The sequence below is a fragment of the Trachurus trachurus genome (genome assembly GCF_905171665.1).
Source record: "Trachurus trachurus genome assembly, chromosome: 8".
Taxonomy (NCBI): domain Eukaryota; kingdom Metazoa; phylum Chordata; class Actinopteri; order Carangiformes; family Carangidae; genus Trachurus; species Trachurus trachurus.
Genome location: NC_139905.1, coordinates 9,519,166 through 9,531,926, shown reverse-complemented (window position 1 = coordinate 9,531,926; position 12,761 = coordinate 9,519,166).

Here is a 12,761-nt window from a genome sequence, read left to right as displayed (position 1 = left end):
GATGAAGCAGAAAAAATAAACCTAAATCCCAATTAGCAAGGCTAATTTGACAGGGAAAACAATATAAACGCATGTAAAAAAAAAAAAATAATAATAATGAAAAGAAAGAAAGAAAAGTAGGTAAAAATTCAAACTAAAAGCATTAAAAATTAGTTGGAGGTCAAAGTGTGAAGAATTTCATTTGTTGACCATAAGAAACTTAAAATATAACATATAGAAACTTACTTTGTCTTAGTCCAGCACCACCTGCAGGCTGCAGAGATTATTACTTTCCACAAAATGAATACAGTGGCCAAAAGGTCAATCCTGGGCAGCATCCTGAGCAAATTACATTACTTGTTGTTATTGTTGTGTTAGGAATATTTGGATCTTTGGACCAACACCAAAGTATGAATATGTCTTGAATAAGCAGAATTGCTTTGGTGGCAACAAGAGAAATCTTTGAAGTGGACAGCAATGATGAGTGAATATGCTTTATGGAGAACGCAGTAAATGGCCATTACTATCCTGGTCTGGAATATCATTAACCTCAGCATGTGATCTGTTAGTGTGTGTGTGTGTGTGTGTGTGTGTGTGTGTGTGTGTGTGTGTGTGTGTGTGTGTGTGTGTGTGTGTGTGTGTGTGTTTGTGTGTGTGAGAGAGAGAGAGGGACACTGAAGGTGAGAGAATGAGTAAGAACTGGGAGCAGAGTGGAGGAGGCTCAGGCTTGTGGAGGCAGCTCGGCTGATTTGCGGCTTCATTCCAGCGCGTGGGCCCTTTCAGGCTGTGTTGCCTGTAACAGGTTGACGTGATAAACTGTGCAGCCGAGCCAGTCAGATGTGGCACAGTGGAGGCGCCCTCCTCCTCGCTCCTCTCCCTTTGGCCTGGTGTCTCATTGTGGCGCTGTGGGGCTCCGATGTGCTGGCATTACACTTTCACACGGCAGTAATTGATTTCTTTAATTTGCTTCAAGAGAAACTGTTGTCAGCCAACCAGGCAGCCATTTTTCAGGCCACTTTAATTAAATGCCAGGTCTTTAGGTGTGATATGAAATTCGTTTGGCTCTTCTGATCTTCTACTCCTCAGACAATTCATTAACATTTTCGTTTCTGCCTTTATGTTTTACACAAAGCTTCAAAAAGGAGCTCATCAGTGACATTTCGGTTCCTGCGCTATACATTCAATCATTTATTTAAGTGCATTTAAACTAGAGATTAAGTGCAGTGTGGCTGTTTCACTTGAGATAATACAGAGTCTCAGTCGGCTGAGGAATTCAAGAGAATAAAAAAGCAGACCTTCAGTTGGGTGTCTTTTATTAGAGGCTCTGTTATATATTGTAACTGTTCCAGGTTACTAAAATGTACCTGAAGACAAGGAGATAATAGAATTAACTGCAGTGAATGTTGAACAAAGATTCAGGTCCATGTTCCTCACTTTTTAAGAAATCGTCCTCACTCTGCTGGCTATAGTAGCAACATTACTCTTCCTCTGTGGTGAACATGCTTCATCCTGGTGGCTTTTGTCTCTCTCGCAACAATCAAAACTGTCTGTAAGCCTATAATCTGATGCGAATTATAGGTTTAATAGTTTCAAATCTCTTTTGCATCTCGCAGTAGCCGGTGAAACAGCACAGGGCAGGTGTGTCTTTGGTCTACAGCAGCAGAACCATTTATTTCTGCAATAATAGCAGGGCAGCAGGCACACCTCCCTAATAATATCCTGATGCCTCCCCACTCGCTCTGACTCAGAGATCTTCTGAAATGCCCCTCTCCACTCATCCTCTCAGAGTGGCCTTCCTCTCATGGAGATGAACAGCAGCTGCCTCTTCCTGCCTCCCACCATACGTCAACACATCAGCACCACTCTGCCTGCCTGCCAGCCTTCAAACACCAGAAAATAGGAAGCTCACTAAGCCCGGAAGAATGGCCTGTTGCAGATCGTATTACATACTGTACTTTATATAAATATATATAGATAGACAGATCTTAAGGAATAGAATGGAAAAACTTGGAAATGTAGAATACATGATAATTATTTTGAAGCAGAAGGCATAAAATTAGATGTTTTTTTTAACGTTTAGCCACAGTAGCAGCTTGGCTTTCAGTGGAACAGCGTTGGTCAGACAGCTTGTGCACTGCTTTTATCTAGACTGAACCATCTGAATAACTATTGGATTAATTGCCATGAAATCTTGCTCAGACATTCATAGTCTCCAGAGATGAGGCCTACCGACTCTGGTGATCCTTCTGATGTTTCCCCAAGTCTTGTTGCTGCTCATGTTTCAACAACTATTGGATGGACATGGTATTTGATACAACTGTTCATAGTGCCCAAAGGAGAAATCCTAATGACTCTGACCCTATGACTTTTCATCTACCAGTAATAGCAGCTCAGATTACACTTAGCTCATGAAAAATGGCATCTAGATGAATAGACCTGGTTCCCTCATGGTGAATAGTATGGTAATATTGTGAACCTAAGCATGTTGTCCTTCTAAACATCTTGGTATGTAGGCTGGCTACCTTTTCTCTAATATGTTATCTATTAAAACCAAACCTCTGTAATAATAAAGGACCTCCGTTCACACTAGCAAGCCACCACATAACTGTTTAATTTAAGTACACTGGGTATGTGCACACCGATGTAAACACAGGAAATGGACTGAAACAAAAGCAGCATGTTAGACCTGAGATTTTTAATTTTATTTTTTTGCTCAGACTGAAACCTTCATGTAAGTTTCTGCTCGTTCAGACTAAAATGCAACCCCTGGGTTTTTAAAGTGAAACTGCCAGCAGTTTTTAAAAAGTTTCCAACTGCTAAGCTGAATTGTTGTATGGATGTGTTTTAAAAATCTTATGTGTATTTTTCAGCTGTATTTTTTTAATAGAGTATTGTGCATCAGGAGACAAGAGAAACTACATTTTTTTCTGCTTCAGAGATAAAAAAAAAAAAAAAAAAAAAAAAAAACTTTTGTGTATGAACAGTTTAAAGCTCAATGTAAATTAAATGCATAATTCAATATTAAGTTAATATACATTCAATAGTGACGCAAGCTGCTACTGCATGAATAGACATGAGCATTTCGGGGGAAAAAAACAACTTTTTGTTAAAAAAAAAAGTTGTCCGTGCAAACATTTTGGTTTCTCAGAAACCGGAGAATCATGCTGCATGCAGTGTCAGAGCTTCATCCCAAATGCATTTAAAGAAAGGTTTTCATCTGGAAATAGAGCGGGAGGCATTGTAAATGGGACATTAAAAGGAATCCCACATCAATTTCCCACACCAAATGCTGCATAACAGGAGTAATTTTGACAAAGTAGCCGTGTGATTATTTTTTATTTCCATTTGAAAGCAATTAGCTGAAAGGTCCTTCCCTTGAGTTTCTGTGGCAGAATGTGTGGAATGACTCAGGATAATTGCTGTGAAATGAACAGAGTGCCAAGTTGAGAGAAGCACGAAAACCGCAAGGGTTCCCTCTCCATGGAAACGCCCTCTGCCTTTGTCAGTGCACCAGGAAATTAGGCAGGCAAGTGATAACGGGGCTTGAATGAGTAACAAATGCAGGGGGGCGAGTGATATTTACTCCATTTCAAGCCATTACAGAAATTGAGTGTTTCCCCACGTCTCATGCTGTGCCTACTGAGTGCTGGATACAGGAGGAGGAGGGTCATTAAACATGGCAGCCGCTAGCGACATGCTGGAGAAAGCCGGTTGAACAACATTGTTCGCACCACCGATGGGCAGGACAGATATAATGAAGCCCAGTGCTGTCAGTGCATGGCACCAACTGATGATACTGATGCCTGAAAGGAGGACAAGGTGTTAGACGAAAGACAAGGCTGAGACAGTGTTTGCAGCTCGTCTCGTGTCTTTGCCACAAGCTGCCTCCTCAGCTTCTGCCCTAATTGCTGCCTTGCTTGGAGGCAGCTCTCCCTCGGTATGCCTTTCATGCCTCCTTTAATTACGTCAGCCGGAAAGAAATGTGATTGTTATTGTCATTACTCTCGTTAGTAATTAAGCAGCTATTGACTCCTTCCCTACATTCAGTCTGTTTGATTAGGCCTGAGGTCTGGAGATATGGATTGGGCTCTCTCAACGTTGCAGCCGTGCAGCGCTGCAGTCTTTTGTTGGCCGGGAGCCACGTGGCCGTACACATACAAACCGAGGAAGATGATGGCGATGGGAAGAGGAAGGACTTCACGTTGCCTGCTATTTCAGCCAGTGAAGCAGGCAACTGTCAACACATGCTCACCATTGGAACACCTTTACCCTTCATGCTACCTCATTGCTGGTGACACCCGGCGTGCGCACATCCACACACACGGTGCAGGAAAAAAAAAATCATCCACGTAAATCACCAATGCAGAACTGTCAAGAACCTGCAGAATGAACACTTAGGTAGTGGTGGTGATGGAGGAGAAAGAAAGTCATTTTACAAACTGGATGGCCAAAGTTTTCTGAGTTATTATGCCCTCATGTCTCCTGACAAAAAAAAAAGGCACTGAGAGCCAGCATGGCTGAACAGGCAAGAAAAGAAACTCAGTAATTCAACGCAGCGGTTTAATGAAAAATCTTTTCTTGTTACTTACTTGTGCTGTTACAAGCTCTGTAAAATCCTCGTAAGCGGACCTACAATTATTAAAAATTTCCACAACACTACAGTCCACTGTGTTTTTCATAGAGCCGTTTATTCAGCTACTTTTAATAACGTTTGTAATTTTGGACAGATTCCCTGTGGATGCTCTCAACTGCAGGGGAAATAAAACTTTTATTTTTTTACAGTAACAGGCTCATTAAACTGTATAAATAATAGTGAAAAGTGGAGGTCTTACTGGGTCCACTTTGTTGTGACCATGTCTCGGCATGGTGACCCGAGTCCATCCGAGTCCCGTTGTGTTGCCCATGGTCTTTGGTCAGTGTGACATGATCATTAATTGGTAAAACATCATGCTGATGCCAGTGATGGTGTTGTATCTGGGTCAGTTTAGGTCCACCACACTTTGGATCAGATCTAATCATCTTATTTCATGCACGTCTGTTGGTGGCAGAGTGCTGAATTTGTTCATGCGCATGAAAGACTCTGAGAAAAACCCTTTGCACAATGAGTGTTTAATTTCATAAGCCATGAGAATTGTTACTACATTTCATTGGCTTAGTATATGAACACAGAAATCACTGCAGTGAGAACTTCTTACCAAAGGTGTCACCAAAATCAAAGACACAGAGTTTAAGTGGGTTGCAATTTTAAAACCCAAGGGATTCCCTCCCTTTGGGAAAGTGGTAGAGGAAGACAAGAATAATAGTCTGAGTATAGAAGAGGGAGTTCAATAATCATGCAGGAGTGACAAGGACCCAAAAGCAATTCCTGACTGAGCACTAATCCCCACTTTTTTTTTGTGAGACGCACAGAGAGTGAGATAAGCCTGGAGGTTAATGCAGAGGCGTCTCTCCTCCGTCCTCGGTGGTGACAGCCCCTGACAGGCGGACCCCAGCAGCACGCCTTGTTTATGTTAATGTAGGTGGCCCGGGCCAGCTCCCACACTGAGCAGCACAGATAGAGACGTCAGAGGCTCGTCAGAGTGGCACTCGCAACCTCTCGCTGGGCTACGCGGGGACTTGGCGTACGCATACGGGGGGTCGGCAGCGGAGGAGTACCCAGGGTGAGGGAAGATGGGTGAGGTGACGTGGGCCTGCTGGGACTCCCTCCCACCTAATCATCCATGGTTGGTTCATCTACTTCTTCACACTTCGTTTGAACCACAAATGACATCTTGGAGAGGAAGGGGAGAGGATTCTGCTACTAATATATGCGTATTTGAATATCTACATTTTCATACCAACTCTATTCTGTTTCATTTTGATAGGGTCAGACCCTGACAGTTACAATCAAAACCAGCTATGCACTGTCAGTTTTGCCTTTATTTCCTATGCACATGTTACGTTATTCATAAAACTGGCATATCTGATGGACCAAACACCATACAGGAAAATGATTCCTTACTTGAGTGACATGTGAAATTGCTATTCATTTTTGGTGGGAATGAAAACATGTAACTTTTTTTTTTTTTACTTTTACCATTGGATTTGTATTGTATTAGCATTGGTATGGTTGATTCTTGTGGTGTATTGTCTTTATAATTTTAAATGTAATATTCATGGGTCTGGAACCACTGATTGGACAACATGAACAACTTCTAGATGTTAAAAACGTTTTAATTAACGCGAAATAATCAAAAGATTAATCACTCAGAAGTTTAATAAAACTCAAAACTGATTCATAGTTTTTAATAAGTGGAGAATCTTTGTGAATAGATCTTTATTTCCTCTGAACCTCCAAACATTTTCAGCAAGCCAGGTTTCCCAACAGATTTATTATGAATCCATGTTGAAACTTTTATCCACTGTGAAAGAAAAAACGGTACCTGCAGGTGTGGCTGTCTTGTATCAGCTCTGCACTGAGCCTACCCTCCATTTTGTTGTTGTTGTTGTTGTTGTCGTCGTCCCCTTGTTTATCTGTTTGCTTCTCCGAGGTATCACCCTCATCATATGCCTTGTCTCTCACTGATGAATGGTTGTGCTTTGGTGACCCGCACCCCCCCCCCCTTCACCTTGTTTGTGTCAGTGTGATGTAGGGCTGACCCGTGGAGGGGGGAGCAAGGTGGGGACATTGAGACAGATGAAGGGTCAGAGACGAGTGCCGAGAAGCTTCTCCTCTGGGTCTCCTTCACCCCGTCGCGCTCGACCCGCACCAGCTTTTCATTCTAATCTGATGATAATGATATTTGCTCAGGACGACCTCTGCTTGCACAGTGTAATTACCCCCCCAGCTTTCTATGATCTCAGCTATTGGAAATCGATGGGCCATAAGAGGGCCCCATCAGAGCTTATTATTATCACTGCTCGCTTTTCGTTACAGTGCGATCAGATTTAATATGTTGTCGAGTTTTTTTTACTGCATGTTTTCCCCGTTTTTTTACGTGGACTACTTACTTACTTATGTCAGTGTGGTTAAATCAGCGTCGGGCTACTCTTTGTATAGACAAGCCGCAAAATTCTTGCAAACATTCCTACGGGCTTTCGTCTCCTTGATTCTGCAAAGCAACAATCCCGATCAAAGGTTTAATATCTCGAAAATCTCGAAATTCAAAGTGTTTTTCTTCTTGATGATGCGCCGTTAACTCAGTTCAGTGCATAGCAAAACATATTCAAAGGATATTGTTGAGTGTTATTTTGTCCTCTTAATGGCACCTTTGCTTAGTAGCACTCAGCAGCTCCACGCTTATCCTTGCATTTGTGAGTGGATGCCTATTTAAATCAGTTAGGCTAGTCTGCTGTGGATGACTGCTCTGTACGACTCCATCCATTAGCTACTCATCCAGGGTTAAGTACCCTGTGGAACAGACGACGCTGGCCATCGGGTGACCCTGCCTCTGCGCTGCCTGGGCTGAGACACTTCAGTTGAGGCCTTGCTTGCTTGTGACCTTCCCGAGAAGCCTCACGTAAATAGACCTTTCTTGTACTACCAAGGGTATGCGTGTGGTCCACTGATCTGGACAATATTGCTACTACATCTTCTGCCTTATGAAACCCAAACTTGTTTTTTCAAAGAGTAAAGCAGTGTCTTTGCACTGACCTTCATGCTTGTTATTGTCGTGTCTTGTCAGATAGATAAGAGAACCCCAGGTGAGATTTCATCAATAAGGGCAAATGAGGGCAAACTTAAAGCAGATATCAGCTTCACGGCCGTTTCGGCTAATGCTGCGTTCAAGGCAGGCTTTTGAAACCGTAAGTTACAGCTTCAAGTCACAACTACGACTTGGTAGCGTTCCAGGTAACCCGTAGCTCGTGTTTTTACCATCCTGTTGTCTGTGAAAGTTCCCTATAACGGCCACTCGTAACTTCCGACCCGTGAACTCGTACCAGATCGAACTGGTATGACTTCACAGGAAGGAAAAACACAAAGTACGAGTTTCTTTGAACGCACCATGAGTTAGCAGCCCCCGCCCTTGTCAGGCATCAATTGGTCCTCGTGCTACGTCACCACATTCACGCGCATCCCTTGGCTGCACACACAGCCCTTCATGCCGTTCTCTCTCCTCATTGGATAACACTTGTATCCCACAAGGAAAATTTTCTCCTCGGGTTACAGCAGAGCAGAGTGACGGAGAGACTCGTGTTTAGGCTGAAATACTTCATGTAAGTGATTGCTGACGGAAAATAGGACTATTTAGGACTTATATTAACAAAAACATTCCACTGATATCTGCTTTAAGTCACATTTTTTGCACAGAAGACTGAGCCTTGCTGTATAATTAAACAAAGATAATGGCCGTTCTTCATGGTACATCATAGGCCAGGTCATCGTTGTAGTTGTATACCTTAACTTATACTCCCACTGCCTCTTTGAGCAGCAATTTCTTTTTATTGACCCCTGTAAAGGGCCTGGATCTGTAAACATCTAGAGGCTGTCATGTTTTTATGAGCTGAAGGAACCTAATAACACAGCAATCAGCATTTATTAGAAGACAGTGCATTTGTGGGTTTTCACGAAGGAGTCAACTGCAAAACATGTCCCCAAATGGACAGGAGATGATGTGACCTCAGAATAAACACGGCGGTATCTTAAGGTCACAGAGTCTTTTGATAAAACAAACATTTGAGACTGAAATATGAAAAGGATTAAAAACAAAGGAGAGGGGTCAAAGGCTGAAGGAGAGAGGATTGGAGGTGGTCGCCGATGACACGGATTGGTTGTGAAAATGTATTTTTAGCCCAGGACAGAAAAGGTGACAAAGGAGGGAGAGGTGGAAGTGATCGATATGTTTGTGCAAAGGGCAGAGGACTGCCGAGACACAACAGTGGAAGTCATGAGTGAAGCAGTCTCTCGAGGGGACGGCAGGCTTGGCCAATGTGGAGACACAACAAATGAGGAAATGGTAACAGAGACATGGCTGATGAGCAGGGAGTGCGGTGGAGTCGTGGGGGTGCTGCTAAGTGACAGGAAATATTTGTTATGAAGAAACTGTGGGCAATTTCCACACCAGGCTAATAGGGGACAAAATGTAAAGACATGTTGGCAGAGATTGCTTAAAACTTTTGTTTCTAATTTATTACAATGATGGCATTTAAGACTCTTAAATCATGGCCTTCTTTTGCTTATTCGTAAAAGACACTTGACTGTACTAACTGTTCTACCTTTGATTAGTTGGACATTGCGGGGTTGGAGATCAGGGATCCAAGATGTACCAAAGAAGTTAATCTAAACAGATGCCAAACTTCCTTATGGCAACACAAGTCCTTCAACTAAAGTTATCTTTACACTGGTGAATAAAAAACACACTGGTTAAATGTTTGAGCCTGAGGGATAAGGAAAAAAAAACAAACAAATGTTTGCAGATGCTTCTTCCCTCTGCTTTTCCTCCACTAATGCGTTTTCTTCTCCTTAAGCAACACTATTTAAAGAGCCCAGTTCTCCCAGTTTATCTGTCAGTGTAGGAACCTTTTCTCCACTCTTAGTCAAAGACAACATACGTAATGTACTTGACTGGATTTATGTCACTTTCTTTTGTCATATGTTATTGTTTTAATCCAGTTTAACCAAATCCTTCTCACAATATAGTCCCTCTTTCTCCATGTTGGCCATTATCCATACTTATAACAATGGCTGAGTAAACTCCATCTGTTGAAAGCTTTGAGATGTGGTCAAAATCTAGGAAATGGACCACAAGTTTATTTAGGCAAATATCCCTTTCACGATTTATTCACACTTTTACATCACATCTATTTTTAATGTTTTACATAGCCTTTTTTATTTTTAAAAATCCCTTCAGTCAACATAATGAAAACAGTTTTTAACAGAGGTAAAAGAATTAAACTATAGATCACATAAGGTCAATGTCATTCCCACAGCCTCAGCAGTAAATCATAGCTTTGACATTTTATTTTACTGTTTAGACACATTGCACGTTTTCGCCCCATCAACATGATTCACATTCTTTCACACAACCTTTCTGTGCTTGTAGACAGATTTCTAACACTCCAGACTTTTCAATGTCTGGTTAATATATACTAGCAACCTTTGGTCTTTACTGTCCAACTATACTCTGTGTATGTGTGTGTGTGTGTGTGTGTGTGTGTGTGTGTGTGTGTGTGTGTTTGTCTTGACTTCATGAGTGTGAGCGTGTGCATGCATGCGTGTATTTCTCTCAGCTGCGACTGGTTAAATGATTTCTTGAAGGGCTATAGAGCGGCCATTTCATTTTGGCACCTAATAACAGTCAGGTCACACTGTGCCCCAGCTGATCCTCTTTGATATGGTCCGTGCACTTGCCCAAGCCTTCTTTCACAGGTGCCAATCATTATAATCAAGCCCCCACCTCCAGCCCCAACACCATCTCCACCCCAACCCCAAAGGGCACGCAGTGGCTTCACAGTAGTTGTGTTGAGGAAGAGGAGAGTTTAATCTGCCCCCTGTTCTGGCAGACAGGCCATATTCTTTGACCCCACCTAAAGCCAGTTGGCAGTCTAATACCCTATCTCAGCCTTCTTCAAAATACACTTCTGAACAACATATTCTCCAATATTATCACAAAATTTCTGCTGCAAACTCATGCTGTGAACATTGTTACGTGAAATATTTCTTCGGAGAACAAAGCATGCACGCTCCTACATTAGAGCAGCAGCCTTGATCAAAGGCATTATGACAGTAGGAACTAATGATTTTGGAAAGCACAGATTTCCCCATTCATGTACCCCAGACACATCTCCCTGCTGGCATGGGGATTCGAACGGGTCACCTGGCAAAGGTCATCCATTTCAAAAAGGCCAAAGTGCAAAGGTGAACCCGGTTTCCAGATCCCATGAATCACTGGCGGCACATTATATTTAGCGACTGGCTGGGTCTGACACTGCCCTTTTCTGAGATGAATTACTAACTTCATTGCTCTCCCCAGTGGACTGGCCAGTGTTAAACCAATGACAGCAAGACAGAAATCAAATTGAACCCCAGATCAAATCAGGGCAACAGGCGCCAAAGGCGGCCTCACCTTTTAATGAAAGCTTGTAAGACCAGCTGATTCTAGCTTTTAATTTTTTTTTTATCCTGTTTACAATCAGAGAAAATGGTGAAACTGAAATTTGGTCTTGTGTTGGTGAAGTAATAACATCGTACTGGAACTTTAATTTTGTTGTCAGCGTGTCTCTGTATCTTGTTATTATGTCATCAGTGTGTTTGCCCACATTGTCATTAGTAAGCTTTGATGTATCCCTATTGATTATCTTGTCACAAGGGAAACAAACATGTCTCCTAAGAAAATCACAACTAAGTTGCAACAGCAAATGCATTTGGAAAGAGATGCAATATCAACAAGAATATTTTTCAGCACAAAATTAGGGAACAAATTTACACTTCAAGTGTCCACATAAAAGATGTAAATGCACCAATTTCATGTCTTTGTCCCCAAAATAATTAACATTTTCTGGTCGTGTTTACACGCTCAAAGCATTTTTTATTTTAAGATTATGAAGTAAGTGTTGGCTAGAGGTGTGGAAAATATTTCAAATTTCAATACTTAAACAATAACTCTCCCCCCAACCTTAACTGAAGTGTTTTGTTGCATGTGTATAAAAACACTGAACTGTGGTGTTTTGAAAACACTAAATTCAATGCATTGGGGATATAGAAGACACCTAGTGGATATATGTGAAAACTCCATCAAGCAAAGGCAGAAGTACTACTATATACATGGCTCAATGAAAGAAGGGTGGATTGACCCTTTAACAATCGCCAGCAACATGGGAAATGCACCAGTTTCAGAATCTCCTCAGCTTCTCATAATATAAAACATGTAAATCAAAGAACCAAGCCAAACCCTGATCGTTTTTTTCTTCTGCTGTATAGAAACAGGGTTTACACTTTATCACACGACAACAAAGGATTGCTTATTCATTTATTTATTCATATATTCATTCCCTGCACAAGGCCTGCTATCATATAGCTTATTTTCATACTTCCAATGTAACACATAGAAGGAATCTATATGCGGCCACAATGTGATGGTTTTCCTTTAGTACCGTACTTTCTAATGGCAAATGTGAAAACAATTCAGTGAATCAACCATACAAATGTACGAATTATAAAATAAATATTTGATTCTAACAGAGGCACAGCTAATATAATCTTTATATCGCTTCTCGTCTCTTTTTTATGACTTAATTTCTTGTATGTCAGTATTGTAGTTTTACCTTTTATGATATTAACATTCAAATCCATTGTGACACGTTAGCTTAATTACTGGAAATCACCTTTCTCTCACACCACTGCCCGTTTTTCCCCATGCACTGAATTACCCATAAACCCTGCTGTTTCCTGTCGCATAGAGGACTGTTCCCCTTGCCCATCGTCCCTAGGGACATGCATTCTCTTAGATGTTTGTAAAGAAAACAAACATGTTGGATGAGCTTTTTTATTCTCCCCAGTCCTTCCTCCATCTGCTGTTATCAGAAACTCCAAAAGCTTTGGTGGTTTGACTGCCAGAGGAACAGCACCCGCTCTTTTTTGTGCTGTAAAGAAGAACCACCCCCCACCCCCACCCCCCCTCTTTTTTTTTTTTTTTTTTCAAAAGGATCCAGCAACTTTGGAGCCAGATTTCCAGTCCCATGGCATTCATTGTAGTTGAGAGGCCAGTGGGGGCTCCCGGTCCCCTGAGAAAACTGAGAATTATGATGATGGTGATACAAAACATTTCAAAACTGTAGTAAACAGGACCAGTCAATTTATTACC